At 43.6% G+C, this 15,792-nt stretch overlaps 1 protein-coding gene across 3 annotated transcripts in view; it reads right to left on the bottom strand.

The window, feature by feature from the left end:
* The window catches only part of atp2b1a (ATPase plasma membrane Ca2+ transporting 1a), a 77,041-nt gene extending 62,630 nt beyond the window's left edge, over positions 1-14,411 (bottom strand). For all 3 annotated transcript variants that reach the window (XM_080757459.1, XM_080757460.1, XM_080757461.1), the window contains exon 1: positions 14,268-14,411. The gene's annotated coding sequence lies outside the window, so the exon portion shown is untranslated. The remainder of the gene's footprint in view (positions 1-14,267) is intronic.
* Between the last annotated feature and the right edge of the window lie 1,381 nt (positions 14,412-15,792).

The raw sequence follows: 15,792 nt of genomic DNA, 5'->3' as shown, positions 1-15,792 counted from the left end.
GTGCCTTTTCAAAAATGTTCAGAAACAGCAGATATGCATTGCATTTGCATTACAACCTTGTGAATCTGCCATTTTTCACACATTCCCTCCTGTTACACTAGGCGGGACCGTGAGGCCAGTGCCAGTCAAACCCGCAAAGGAGTTGTTTTGGTCCACACGATGTTAGAACAGGGAATAATAACCTTCCAAACACCGGCTCATTTTGAGCAGAACAATGAGTAACAAGTGTGCGCGCGTGCACGTCGGATCCGCATGTAGGCTGTCTAACATAATGATAATCACACTTGCTGTGAGCTTGCAGATCGGCTATTGTTGGCTAATATGGATGCTGGGGGTTCAAGCGGTTAAATGTTAACGGTGTGATAATAATCTTGGCGATATAGTGAACAAGAGGTGGCGGTGCATGTCAGACACAGACTGCATCCCTTTCTATAAGCGGTACAGATGAACCCCGGGGGTCCTGGGGGTCACGGGGCGAGGGGCTACATGATACACAACTCTTGAGCGCAAAACAAAATGGCTCGTTGACGAGCAGCGTGGGAAAATGAACAACTCTTGGGTGTTTTGAACTGAGGAACAGGCAGACAGCAGAATTTAAAAATACGTCTGGTCCCGTGACTCCCGTCTGGTCTATACTTAAGGACACACACACACACACACACACACACACACACACACACACGCGCTCAGTTTCCTAAACAATTAACATAATTATGATGTAAAATTATGATATTTTAGTCATTGTTCCTGCTGTTCTACATAGTGTACAGCCAAACCAGGTTAACCAGATATCACAGATTGAGGCTTTAGCCTGTCCTTTTATATGAAATATAAAAAGAAATATATTATGGAAGACGCTTCTGAACATAATTGCTAGTTTGACCACTTCGAATGCTCCAATTTGCTTTTTTTTACATTTTATCTACAAGCTCTCAATGCATCGCAGACATAATGAGAAGCTGCAGATCGGCTATACTTTCTCCGCGCAGCATGCCTCCGTAGGCATGGTGAGACACGTCGTGGCGACTGAGAACTGAATTGGTGAATGACCTTGTTGTGAATGCCGTGCCACTTCCCCCGGTCACACGGAGCGTAACGGAGCGGGGGACAGGAATGAATGTCATGGAACCCTGGGCTGGCATTCTCCAGAAGAACATCCATTACAAAATAGTTCGGCAAGCTCACAATGAGTCCCGTTACTTGCGACAAATTGTGTGCTAGAGATTTAGTATAGAGGGAGGTGGGGATGTAGGGGTTCTAGCAAAGTGAAAGGGGCACCCCAGTCAACTAAGCATACAGTATACTAGTCACATTTCACTTAAAGCCAATATAATATTGGGTTTAACCCATTTAGACCCGAGGACAATTCTACAAATGCCTTCCAAACCCTGATAGTGTTTTGAAAAACCCATATTTCAGTCGTAACGTCAGTCGTTCTCAAACATTTTCATATCAAGGACCCCCAAACATATATGCAATTGGCCGCCGACCCCCATCTGAAAATATTTTGAGAGTAAAAAACATTCACAAGATTTTTCAAAAAATAGCAGATCTACAAGCTCGTAGCTCACTATGAGCTTGTAGATCTGCTGTTTTTCAATAGCTAAAGGTTCCCGTCCTGAATGGGTTAAGTGAATTGTGACTGGTGCAAGTATGGACGCGATACAAGCCGATATCAAAGCCACTAGGACCGAAGTTAGGAAGGAGCTGGAGGACTTTAAAGAGACTCTCTCTGAACGAGTGCGCAAAGATATGGCAGACCTCAAAGAAGACGTCAACAACAAATTGACTAGACTCGTCTCTGACCCACAAGACACCGTGGACAACACATCACAAAGTGACATGTTGTAAGCTTGGAGATCTGCTATCTCTTTTGAGTGGTGCAACCACTCCTAGGGGTGACAGGGGTGCACATTATTATTTTGGGCTAGTACTCAAAGGAGCACCTGGCCATGTAGTTTAGTGTGCACAGGGGGGGGGGGACGACGACGACAGATGTTTGTATCCTGCCACAACGTTATGCTGCATTCACACGGGCAGATGCAACAGATGCAAAGCTACACAGTAGTACACCTAGTCACAGACAGTGTATTTGTAGGAGGATCCCACTAGCAGCAGCTGTCCGTTTATCACTAGCAATTCCAGCGTGTGTAACCTACATTGTTTAAGTGACAGATAGATTTCATAGTATGCTCGCTAACGTGGTTTACAGCTGAGCTCAACATTAACTGTCCCTTTCCGTTGTCATAGCTCATAGCTTGTCATCATAGCTTGTCATCATAGCTTTCTTTACAACTGAAATGGACTTCCTGTCCTGACTTCCTGATCAAAATAAGAGCTACTTGTAATGATTAGTCAACACTAGTTTTATTTCTACGTCTACAGTACAGTACAGTACAGTACAGTACAGTACAGTACATGTATGGACATTTTTCAACATGGAAATGGTCAAAGATTGACGATTATGCAAAAACTAATTGCGATTATCTCAGATAATTAGGCGATTATGTAATAATTGGTGACTGACACCTTGTACTTCACACGGCGTCATTTGCGGAGCAACGGACATCGGTTCTCAACACATAATGACTTTGCATTGCAATAGTGCGGGCACGTGGCGCGTGTGTGCGGGAGAACCGCTGTCATCCAACCCACTGCACACTCCCCTCGGCAGCATCAGCGCAGATACACCCGCTGAATATGAAGCTGCTCAGTCGGCCGGTTATCAAGGTACACACACTCACGGAGACGTGTGTAACTTCTACATAGATGTATGAGGGATTTTCAGCGGTAGACTCTGTCGCGCGCACACACAGTCGCACACAGTGTCACACACACGGAAATTGTAATGACATCCAAGGCTACTATGTTTCTATAGCCTATTGTGACCTGCTCTTTTGTCTGAGGATATTGCGTGTGGTGTTTCAACAGCACGACATACCAGTGGACTGGAAAGGCTTGTAACATCATTACCCACACACACTACCTGCACGTTGAGTGAGGGAAAGAATCTCAATTAAAAAAAAGGAAAGAGGGAAACCAATCATGTATAAACTCAGCCGTCCTCTCCTTTTCACATGGATTAGAGCACAATATCACACAGACTCATTCAGCCGCGGCACATTAATGCCAACATCTCGTATTAGGTTAGCTTTGAGATGCTCGGAGGAGGAGGGTCATCACGACTTACCGACTTAACATTCCAACTGCCAGTCAGTCATAATAGTACAGTAGCTCAGTCTGAATAATAGGATATAGCGGTTCATTTCCTTCACTATCGCTGTAGTTCTCAAAGTGGGGTCCGGGGACCTCCAGGGGGTCCTTGAGCGAGTGGCTTCCAGGCCGCAAAATGAGCTAATATAAATTATAATATAGCATCAGAATCTGTTTAACCACTTTACAAAAGGGCAGGATATTACAATTTGGCTATCGCAAGATTATCAATGTGGATCCAGCTCGTAGACCAGCTATTTAAAAAGAGAAATATATATATACTGTATAAGTGTAAGTGTATATATTTTTAAACAATTATCATTTGGAGTACTTTTGAAACACAAATCTTGTATCTTGATTCTTGGCACAAAATAGTCTAATCATGGCTAAATAAATACATTTGGGGGGGGGGGGGGGGGTACTTCACATGAATAGTGTTCCTGCTGCTTGGAAACCTCATATGTCCAAAACTATTACTTTTCAGGGTTCAAATTCAAAAATAGTAAATGTAGCAGAACGAGCTTGTGGATCTGCTACTTTTGATGAATTTAAGTGAGACTCTGTAATTAACTTACTGAAAAACACAAAATGTCAAAATATGGAGATAATGAGACACATTGTGAGCTTGTAGATCGGCTATTTTCAAATGGCCGTAATATATATATATATATTATATAGTGCTGAAGTGGTTAGTGTGTTTGTAATAATAATCCAAATCTACAAAGTAACTAGTGCTTTCAAATAGTAGTGGAGTGAAAGTACAATATTTGCCTCCGAGATGTAGTGGAGTAGAAGTAAAAGTATTGGAAATACAAAATTATACAGCACTTATGTAAATAAATGTACTGTAATGACGAGGCACTGAAATAGTAGAACGAAAGCCGATGGGGCCTACAGACGTACGCAGTCCTCCAGCCTCTCTCCGCCACCGACACACCACAGAGAAGAAGACCTCTCCGACAACACAGAGTCTGACACTGCGAGGATAGGGTTGGACTTTTAACGATTTGTACACTCTCAGTGAAATCAAAAGGTTTGAGAACCACCGCTATTGTAATAGAGCGCGTGTGACATCATCATACCCTTTAGTTTTGCGGGAACGCCTACCGAGTGGCAAAAAAATACTTTCTGGCCTTGACAGCCCATACATCTAAAAGGTCCTATCTGATTGCATTCAATGATGTTAAACTCACTTTGATTTGCTATTCACTTTATGTATGTGCATACCCTCTACATAGCAGATGTCAAGTCCACATAGCCAGCTCTTGACTGTTCCAAAATACGTTGGAACCGATTCCGGTTCTTGAATCTCGGAGCCGGGTCTGAAAAAGAACCGGGTCCCTAACTGCGAGTGCACACGGGACGGTAGTTCCTCTCGTAGCGCTAAGCCTACATCATGGTGGTGAGCCAGGGCCAGCTGACTGATTACCTCAGGAAAAGCCTCCCGTTTAATCTAATTAAGACTTATCTGAGGCATCAGGGGGGGATCCGCACCGCGGTGCTCTGCACAGAGAGGAGAGTCCATTCTAATGAGAGCTGTAATCAGCCCAACATGGTAAGGCTGATTCGTTCCAACGGCGGGGGCTGCGAGGTCAGAGGAGCGTTTGCCACCCTGCGTTCAAGAGGTCGGAGAAAATTGAGTAATAAGGGCCGCAAACGGTTAATAAGGAATCAATTTAGTAGATTATAAAAGAAATACTTGGAATAAACTCAATCAAATCAAAGCGAACTAGAAAAAGTGCCCTTCTGGGCACAGGTCTCCACCAGGAGGATATAGTGTGTGTGATGTTTGGGAGTAATATAAATATGTGTGTGTGTGTGTGTGTGTGTGTGTGTGTGTGTGTGTGTGTGTGTGTGTGTGTGTGTGTGTGTGTGAGAGAGTGACGCCGATTTGAAAACTGTGCAAAACATACTCTCTTGCCTTTGGCCTGGTCGAGACAAATATATATATATATGCGCGCGTGCGTGTGTGTATATATATACATATATATATATTATGTGTGAGAGACTGTGTGTGTGTGTGTGTGTGTGTGTGTGTGTGTGTGTGTGTGTGTGTGACTGTGTGTGAGTGTGAGTGTGAGTGTGAGTGTGAATTATTCAATTAATCAAATTAAATCAATCGTTGCAGATCTTCTTTCACGTGTATGGCTGTCACGATGACAAATTCAAGTTGACGATTAATTGTCACACAAATAATTGCGATTAACGATTTAATTTTGTTTGTATTTGAGCTAATCGCAATTATGTGTTAAAAATGGTCACTGTTCAATGCCAAAACAATTAAATCATTAAGCACCATTATCTGTAAGACCATTAATCATCAACTAAAATGTCATTACCGCGACAGCCCTTACCCTGAACATCAAATACTACTCACTGCACTGACTTTTAACTGCAACAGATGCAACACGAGTGGGGGAAAACAAAACAATGCAGTCCTTTATACACTACCTCCAGCTAGACTTAGCGAACAAACGCTCACAGCCTTATTCCGTTGAGATTCTTGGAAACTATTCTGTCACATGCTGAAACTGTATTTTGGAGGCCATCTGCCACGGAAAAAGCGACAGGATTTATTATTCATTACACTACATAATTGCAGGGTTGGGTGCATTTCTGAGGTGGCAGGGAAGCCAATTGAGAAGGGGGGAAATACCTCTTGCGCTGGCCACAAGTTTAGGGTGAGGCCTTTAAAGCATGCCGAGGTCTCCACCAACAAGACATTTCACATGGTGTTTTCTTATGATAATCAGAAAAAAAAGAGAAAGAAAACAAGTGAAACTTTTACTGAAGCTGAAATGGAACTTGAACTACTTTTAGACTGTAAATGTCAGAATGGGCTGAAAGACACCAGTTTGTCTCCGATTGTGCGATCGTGTGACTAATGCCTTGAGTTATAGCTGGTTGCGCGCCAGTGTTGCGTGCCTAAAATAGCCGATCTACAATCTCCCTCCAACAGGTCGTGATGCATTGCATTGTGAGCTTGTGCTGTTGCAGATCGGCTATTTTCGTACAATCATGCTTTACGATTTCCGACTTAACGCCGACAATTCCCGTCGACTCAGTGGAGTGAATTTGTCACATCATGTTCTGAATGCCTTGTTCCTTTCTAAACCAGTGATTCTCAAACAGGTGTTGGCTCAAGACCCCCATTTAAAAGATTGTCTATTTTTGAAATGCCGAAAAATTAAATAGGGCTCAAGTGTTCTCCCTGGGACCCCCTCAAAGACCAGTGCCCCAAAGGTCCCCGGATCCAACTTCGAGAACCATTTGCCAGAACACCAAACACCTGCGATAATTGAGTTGTCCTGGATTCTACACAGGCAAAGTATTAAGTATAGGTTACAACAAGTGACTTAAAGCAAAGAAAGCAGGTTCCTGTCCTGCCTCCCCCCTTCCGCACCCCCCCCCCCGCCCCACACACACACATATATACACACACACACACCCCACCCCACCCCCATGAGCGGCATCGCCAAGATGAAGGTGTAGTGCCAACATTTGCTCTGCGGTGACAGTTTCGGGTTGCGGAACAGGTCACATGTCACAACAAGTGGAAAATCATTGTGATTGGATCTCCGAGCCAACAGCTGGCGTCTGTACGGGTCGAACAATGACATAGAGGGGGTTGTGTTTAACTCTTTACACACCGCAGCAACTGTTAACGCAGATATAGAGAGGGGGGGTACCGAAAAACACCAGAGTCAGAGACTAGTACCAAAATGAGACATTCTCTGCCACAGCCAGAGAACAGACCGAAGAACCACCCAAACCAAGGGCTGAGGGGAAACAGAAGAGGGAGGGAGAGACTCAGAGAAGCAGAGAGAGGTTTACAAAGATGACAAAAGGTGGACATCTTAGCCAAGTCCTACCCTATGTCTCAGTTATGTCCCCAATCTAGGAAACCCTCTGGCACTTTGTGTGCTACTATGTGCCAACAACACGATGGAAGTCAAGGATAGCGATTCCAGGGATCCCTCTACATTGGAGCTGCCGGAGGGGTGTGTGTGTGTGTGTGTGTGTGTGTGTGTGTGTGTGTGTGTGTGTGTGTGGGAGGCGGGCAGTATTTTTAGCTTCCCCTAGACTTGCCCCCTCCCCCTCAAACACTGGCCGCCTCTGAAGTGGGTCAGACCGTGTAAATGTGGAGAGGGTACATGCAGAGAGGCACCCAGGACTCCTTGTGCAAAAGTCTGGCATGTAGCTCTGAGAGGGGACTACTTCACACCAGAGGCTGGGAACCTCTACATAGCTCTCTCAGCCACTGTCACCCTGCCAATTCATACGGACAGGACGCATAGCGCATACAGCAGTCCGAGCAGGGGTGTCATGTCACCCTCTCTAAAGGCACACTTCTGACTGAGTTCGTGACTCATTTTTAGTACCACGGAGTGACAAAGTGGAACTTTATCAAAGCATTAATAAGAATGCAACAGGCTTCCTTTTATTCAGCGGTTATAATGCCTTTTTACTGTCAGTAGTAACTTGTAAGAAGAGCCTGACCGATATCAGTCTGACATCTCTCATTTTATTTATCTTTATACACATCAGTATCAGACAATGTTCACCTATTTTGGGCACACCTGAACACAAATACATGTACAGTACACCATGATACAACACTACACGTACCACAATATAATCTCATTCCTCTTATTCCCAAATTTAAATAACATAAAAACAATGTCCTGTGTGCCAAGTACAACTTGGGAAACCAACATAGAGCGCCCCCCCCCCCCTCTTATGGGGGTCCCTGGCACATCATTTTCAAATGGGGTTCAGCAGGCTAAGTACTAAGCAGTGTCAATTTGGGGGTCCTTGACATGAAAAAGTTTGGTAAACACTGTTCTAGAACACTGGTTTCCAAACACTGGGTCACAACCCATTTGTGGGTCGCGGACACATTTTTATGGGTACTTTATTTTTGGTTTCATACATTTTTAGTTTGTAATTGTTTTTTCAAAAAATTGAGAAAAAAAAAGGCAAAAAAAGCAAAGTTTCTCTTGAATTAAAATCAAATTCAATGATTGCTTTCAGTCCTCTGGGTTCTTTTTGTCATCAGTAACACTCGACAGAGTCGACACTGTGGCCTGGGTTCTGCTGACCTGCCAGGCATTTGCTGAACCACTCTGACCTTGCTGTGCCCCCCTGCCCCCCCCCCCCCCCGCTACTACTGCAATAGCGTCATGACCATTTAGAGCACTGTTTCAGATACATTTGTATGGGTCATGAGTAATTCATTAGCAAAAATATAAAATAAAAATAGTTGTAAGTAGTAGTGAAAAAAAAACGTGGTACGACGCGTTGTGAGCTTGGCTGGATCACAGAATAAAGACTTCCAGAGAACCATCTTCCATTAACCACTTTTAATAGGACGTAATTGGAAAATGTATCCTATAATTAAAAAAATCACACCCGTCACCCGTGTGAAGTGAGGGGCACTCTTATCAGCATACATCATCTCATTCTCAACCAATGGCACATCTCCCACCCAATCGTGTCCTCACTTTAGTTTTGTCTTCAATGTTTGTGTTTACGCACATTTGTCTTCAATGTTTGCGTTTACACAGACCCTCAAAGCTGGACAAGAATATATCCTTTTTAAACTATTTTCCTTAATGACATGCCCAAAATAGGGACGCACAGTTGGAAATGGTTAAGAATGACTGCCAGCATTGCTAGCCTTGCTGGCTGAGCTAAAATGACAACTTGATGTTTTGTCATAAGTACTTACTTACTCAGTGGTGAAAACCAAGTATGAATGTCTTAACAACAAGAAATTGCTCATGTTAACCCAGAGCAACTTAAAATTCTACTGCCTTACTAATCACTTAGCCACAGACTATACAATACACTCAACCATGTATCGCATATGCACATGTCTACCAAGCTCTGCGTGAATCTATAATGATAGCAGTGTGTTCTGAAACAGCAAATTAACCTTAACTGCTCTCGGGTCTTAGCAGCCATTTTGGGTTCAATGGGCTAAATTGGGGAGTGAGGCATGACTCAGACCTGCTGTCCTCAAACCACTGAGCGAAATAACCTTTGCCTTTTGCAGTGCAAAAGACAGAAATCACATGCAACACACCCAATGCGAGAAGATAGTGCCATCATTACAATGTGCTCAATAGTACAGCAGCAGACTATATTTAGCATCTCAATGATAGTTTACATGGCTTGAATGTCACCTTAGATTAATAACCCACAATGGCTGCTTGTTCCTTTACATAAACAATACTTCTGCTCCAAAGGAGCTTACTCGGTTACCGCTGAGCATTGACTGACGGTCGCATGGGCTGATTAGAAGTTATCCCCATCTAATTAGATGCATTATAACAATCAACTTTAATATATTATGTCACAAATGTCTGGTACACATAGGGCCTACATTTTAATTGATTGAGGAGTGGAGCATGAAAGTGAAATTAATGGACCTGTTAAACATCTGGGAGAGGACTGGGTATGATGAGTCAGGAAGAGTTGACAAGCTTTTCACTGCCTGTTAAGCGCATGCATCACGCTGTACAGAATAAAGTCGAGTCTCAATGTAGATACCATGTGAAGGAACAGTGATTGATTTAACCCTTTTTTTGACTAGGCAAACATTTTTTTTCTCCCCTTTTTCTCCCAGTTAAGTAATTTATCTGTTTTTAAGTCTGGAGACTCCCGTCCAGGATAGGCTTTAAAACACACCTACTGCAGGAGACTAGCCTGATGCCTCAGATCTGAACACATTCCATTTGGCCTTAGGGACCCATTGCGACCCCCAGGGCGGCGTACTAGACACTAAGCTTTTGCCAATTAATTCCTCGCCGCACATTTGTGTTGCCACTGGTGTTGTACCCAACTGGCTCACCTACTGTAGCACTGCCAATGAGGAGCCCCCACCGGGAGGACGATATACCTGCTCCTCTCGTTCAGCATTCCCCGGTGACAGCCGTGCCACCCCAGCCCGTAGATTACTACATAAAGCGACAACAATCCCCATCCCCGCACGGCTTCCCTCTCCTGAACACGGCCAATTGTGTTCGTATACTAGCTCGGCCAAATCGGATGCACCACTGCGGATTCGAACCGCTAGACTACACGGTGATGGACACATACTTTTCCCCCGGCGCCAGCCGAGCGCCCTATAGAATATTAGGTTAATAGAAAACAAGTACTCTTAAGCAAGTGTAATGAAGCTGAAATGCAGTGCACCAAACAGTGAAACCCTAGTGATATTATCTTAAGGGTGGCGTTACAGTCTACCAATTTAATTAGGACAAGAGCTAACCAGCTGAACCACACTAACCACATAGGTCAGAATATCTTGCTTGCTTCTAAGACATTTCCATAACAACTTACAAGAAAGCCAGAAGGACAAGTTATGATCATTTCGATAAATGATAAAAAAGTAAAAACACACTAGAAAGCCAATCAGAAAACAAATACAGTACAGAACGACAAAATAACAGCAAACACAAATGAGGTAGCTGTGCACTGCAAAACATTATAACTGTCATTTCAGTTTGCCTTGCTAGACAAACATTGCACAGGGAAGATATGACAAATGAAATAATGTAAATATCTAAAGAAATGACTGACAATGACCGGTACAGTCGCAATGTGAGGCGTTGTGAAGCTATGCAGATAAGCTACAGGACATGCTATGCAGACACTGTAAGATCTACAAGTTATGCGGATCAACAAGTTATGGTAATAGCTTGTATTGTAGATCTGCCATTTGTTTGCAATTGTTGTCCAAAATGTTGTCATTCTTTGCCATAAAGGCCCAAAATAGAGACTCCAGGTTAAAAGTGGCTAAAAAGCTGTAAACAATGTGGAAATAATGTTGGAAATATGACATATCTGTAAACTTCATCTAGAGTGAATGGGAACGGTTAAGTAGAAAATATTGCAATTAGCTCAAATAATTGTGACCAGGCGATTAAGCCATAATCATGACAGGACCTACATGAAGCTCAAACATTTACCCATATTCTGTCACCTGCTAACCTGGTTGGTTGAGTGACAGTGACAGTTTGGGTTCAAAGGCCTCAGATGCAGCCATAGATTGTGTTACTGTTTGAGTGAATCATTAAACACAAAAATGTAGCAAACAACATCCAATATCAGTAAGAATTGCCTAAACTTCAAGAATAATTTCCACGTGATATTCACAAAATAGCTTTTTTTCCAGAATTGTGATCAATTTCTATCACAGTCACACACAAAAAAAAGATTATCTTAAATACTACAATTTGTATTTAATGTGAAACAGCTTAATCATGTATGGATAAGTGGTAATTGCTGCTTGTATTTTTTACTACATGATTGTATCATAGTAATAGCATGACCAATACATAATTAATTGATAGTGACGCTTATCTGATCGACACAGCTAGCCAGTAAAAACTATAATGCTGTTTAATTCAACTCAGTTTGACCCACATCAGGCACATCCAAATTACTTTTCAACGCGGTAGGCTGAAACTAGCGGACAAGAGACGCATTTTATTAAAGTGACAGGATAGGACAGCATTAATTATCTCAAAGCTCATAAGTGATTACAGAGAGACAAAGCAGCCGGGCAGTGCAACAAGCTGGGTGCCATTTAATTGGATAAGGATGATCCCTTCGGTGCTCGGTGACTGCATTCACGCCAACATGGAAGCTTTGCAGGTAATAACGTTAGTGAGAGAGGGGAGCGATGTAATGGACCGTCTAGCCCTATCACGTTGGATCGATAGCACATGGTTTGCTTGTTTAGGAAAATGTATTAATACTATGTGGGGGGAATTGGAGTGGAACGTATCAGCACTGCAGCACAATAGAGTATACTTTCCATTTTGCAGTACCAGTACAATAACTAAAGAACATGCCAACTTGCCTGGTATAACAGATTAGTCAAGTAGTGACTTTGATAAGGCAGACACAGCATTTATAGCTGACCTCAGAGAGATACAATACAGAGTTTGCTGGCTTTAGAGACTGACATTATCTTAACTGATTTTCTTGTCAACTGAATAGATTCATGGCAGGGAGATTTTGCCAACAGCAAAACACCAGGGTATTAACATATGAGCAAGTAATGTTCAATGTCTGTAGTATATATGCTAGTGACATTCAATAACATACAAACTAGTAGCTTTCACTGGCTGTGTAGGCTGTATATATTAATTCATTGCATTCTCATTAAGTGACCTTTAAAAGGTTTTGGTAGATTTGGCAACACTTGCTATGACTGGTGGTCGTGTCAAGTGCATTTTTATAATACAGATGGCATCCGGAAGCTAAGCACGTGTAAGATCAAGTGTTATACTCCCACACAATCCACTATGGATATACTGGGAGCACAGGTTTACTTACACGATAAGCCAGCGGTAGCTCATTTGTGCGAAAGACAACAAATTAAAAAGTAAGTGCTGTTGCTAAATCTGTGGGGCTGCTTGTTTAATGGCCGAGGAATCATTCAATTAACAAATTCAACCAACTGCTGTTAATATTACAAAAGTTCAGCCCCACCAGATCAGGCATTGGTGATGCTGGCCCAACCATTCGGCATTCCACCGTGCGCGCATACGTCATCTCCTGTGCTGTGCACACCGTCACACATTCAATTTGTATATTTGCCAGGAATGGGTGACGTCACAACAAGCAGCACCAATAGTATGATTGCTTACAGAACAGCTTCCATTGAATGGCTGTTGGTACACAAAGGTCTCCGGGGACGTCGGAAAGTGGTTTTCATTACATTTCGAGGTGGAATATGGTGACATGTCTGACCATCATATCACAGGTACCGTATGTGAAAACAGTCAGGGACCAGGGTTGTAGTATGCAATGTATTTAAATGGGAAAACTAGTATTGAAGAAATGTTATACGTACTTCAGCTCATTACATTCATTGCTCACATGGTTTCAGATTGTTGCAGGTATTATGTGATCTGGTATTTTGTCAGCATTCATTCATTTGTGGTCTCGGAAGTTCATATTAACTCCCGCCCCCCTCATGCACAAATGGAGGGGCATTTACATGTATGCATTTATGTAGGCTCCACCACAGGAGGGTGTCACTTGACAAAAAGAGAAGATAAGATCTACAAGCTCACAGAGCTCAGCTCTTTCTGGCGAGCGAGCAACACTGTTGTACTACAGAGTATAATTAGGCTTTAACTGAGCTAATTGATGAGAGTGGCATGGGTTTCATTCAACGTCAGTCCCTTGGTGCTGATCAGTGACATTGAACTTCATTTTAACACATTCAACCTCCAAAGGGTGTCCACTGTCTGCACAATATCGCCGATATAGCATTTGCCAAAGAAACAACCCAGTCTGTGCAACAACAAAAAGGGTAGGTGGGGGGGGGGCTTCAGAACCAACTGTCAAGTCCAGCAACTTCTTACTTGAACAGTACTGTACTGGTCCTGGTAACGGTCAATGTGTCTGATAACATAGCAATGGGACGACGAGGCCCCCAGGGGCCCCTACCCAGACCGTCTTTCACCTCCAGGATATAGAAAACAAGAAGCAACCCCCCCCCCCCCCCCCTCAAATAAATCAATGTCAGTCTATGCGGGGGTCTGTCTGTCTCGTGTGTGTGTGTGTGTGTGTGTGTGTAAGCACTTCAACCTATATTACTTACCCTGTAGTATTTCCCACTACACCAAAAACCCACTCCCCCCCCCCCCCCCCCACCCAAAAAAAACCAACCCCAGTCTACAAGCTCACGACGCGTCGCAATGCGACCCACTGTGATCTTGTAGAGCTGCTATTTTTCGCCAAATGTTCGCCCCCCTCCACACCAGCATAGGAGGACGGCGCTGCCTGGGGGTCCCAGGTCCAGACAGTCAAGTGGGGTGTTTTTTTGTTTTACGTGAAGCTAACCGCGGCTAGCTTTTGCTAACTAACCGACCGACCCCGAGGAGAAACACATGCAAACCGCTGAACTCTTCTCTCACCCCCCAAACAACCGTCGTGTCGCAAAAACCGACTCAACCAACCACTCCAACATTCTGAAATGCACAGATAAAGACATGGTTCACACACAAAAAAATAAAATAAATACTTACTCCGTTTCTCTGAAATAATAAACCAAATCCCCAGGGGATTCTCCTTCTTTTTCCTTTCTTTCTTTCTTTCTTTCTTTAGGTCTCTCTCCTTTCTTTCCAGTCTTTCACTCTTTCACCCCTCTCTCTCTCTCCCCCTCGGTCTCTCTCTCCTCTCCAGTAAGGACTAGTCTCTTTGCCCCGATGTGAGGTGAAAAGAGACCCCGCCCAGCCGCGCTGTCACAACACCGCGAGGGGACATGTGATGCTCCGCCGTCAGGGAGGATGGGCAGCCGGGCCGCATAGGGTAGCTTTTACCACGCTGCAAGACAGACGCTATGTCCTGTCAAAAAAATGATAATCAAAGACCTTTACCCAAAAGTTTGTTCCCCAAACAGTGGGTCATTTGTGACCATTTGTGGGTCACAGACCAATTTGTATGTATCTCGACTCGAGTACAAATTTATTTTCGTTTCCTATCAAAACAAATACATACCGGTATATAATACATAATACATAGGCCTATATAAAAATAAATACATAAATATATATATATACACTAATTAAGGAGTAGTGAAAATAGCCGATTTACAAGCTCGCAACGCAGTGCAAAGTTCGATTCCCGCTGGGGACGCTGTGGGCACTGTGGGTGTGTTCCCTCCTCCGTGTCATCAGTGCCCATACCCAAGGCGGGGATGGCGAAAGGGCCTTTCTGTGTGGAGTTTGCATGTTCTCCCTGTGTCCCCTAGGGTAGGTACCCTCACAAAAACATGCAGTAATCCTGGTCTCTAAAGCTACCTCCCCCTGGCCAGCCTGATGGAGGGGAAAGGAACTGGTCGGAATAACGTGTTCCTTCCACGCGCTACGTCCGGCCGAGGAAATTCCCCCCCTGTCAGGTTGAAAAGAAGCAGCTTGGACTCCTCATGCATAGAAGAGAGCATGAGGTCTGTCTTCTGCCCCCCCCCCAGTTTGGCAGAGGACGTGTAGCGCCCAGCGTTACATTAGATAATTGGCACTGGGTGAAAAAACTGGGTTGCAAAATTGTGGGATAAAAATTATAAAAAAGTCTACTCAGGGTTTTGTGAACACCCCACAAACTTTTTAAGTTGCTTGATACAGTATTTAAGACATTTGACATTCATTGTAGCTGCCCCATACAAACCCATTGTAATTTCAAACTCCATTTTAACCATGATAGATTAATTGAAAACACCCACTACTACTACTCCTTTAAGGCCACGGGACAGACCCTCATAACTCTGGGAGTACACAAATAGAGTGCACTCAGAGTTACCATTCAATAAGCTGGGGATCCCCCTGGAACTGAAATCCCCCAACGACCCCCTGGGGATCACCTGAGAACCACGTAGCATAGCCTACCCTCCTTTCAAACATTTTCATGTCAAGAATTCCCCCAAATATAAGATATGTAAGCCTAACTGATCTGTGGCCTGTCCTTCAGAGGTAAAAAAATAGACCAAAAGGATATCCCTATAGACTGGGGGAGATATAAGACTTTTGAGGCCATCAGACAGAGGCTGGGTGCTTC

Source organism: Protomyctophum bolini, assembly GCF_963924005.1.
Source record: "Protomyctophum bolini genome assembly, chromosome: 23".
Classification (NCBI taxonomy): domain Eukaryota; kingdom Metazoa; phylum Chordata; class Actinopteri; order Myctophiformes; family Myctophidae; genus Protomyctophum; species Protomyctophum bolini.
Note: the sequence above shows the minus strand (reverse complement) of the source record. Positions and strands in the feature narration are given on the sequence as shown.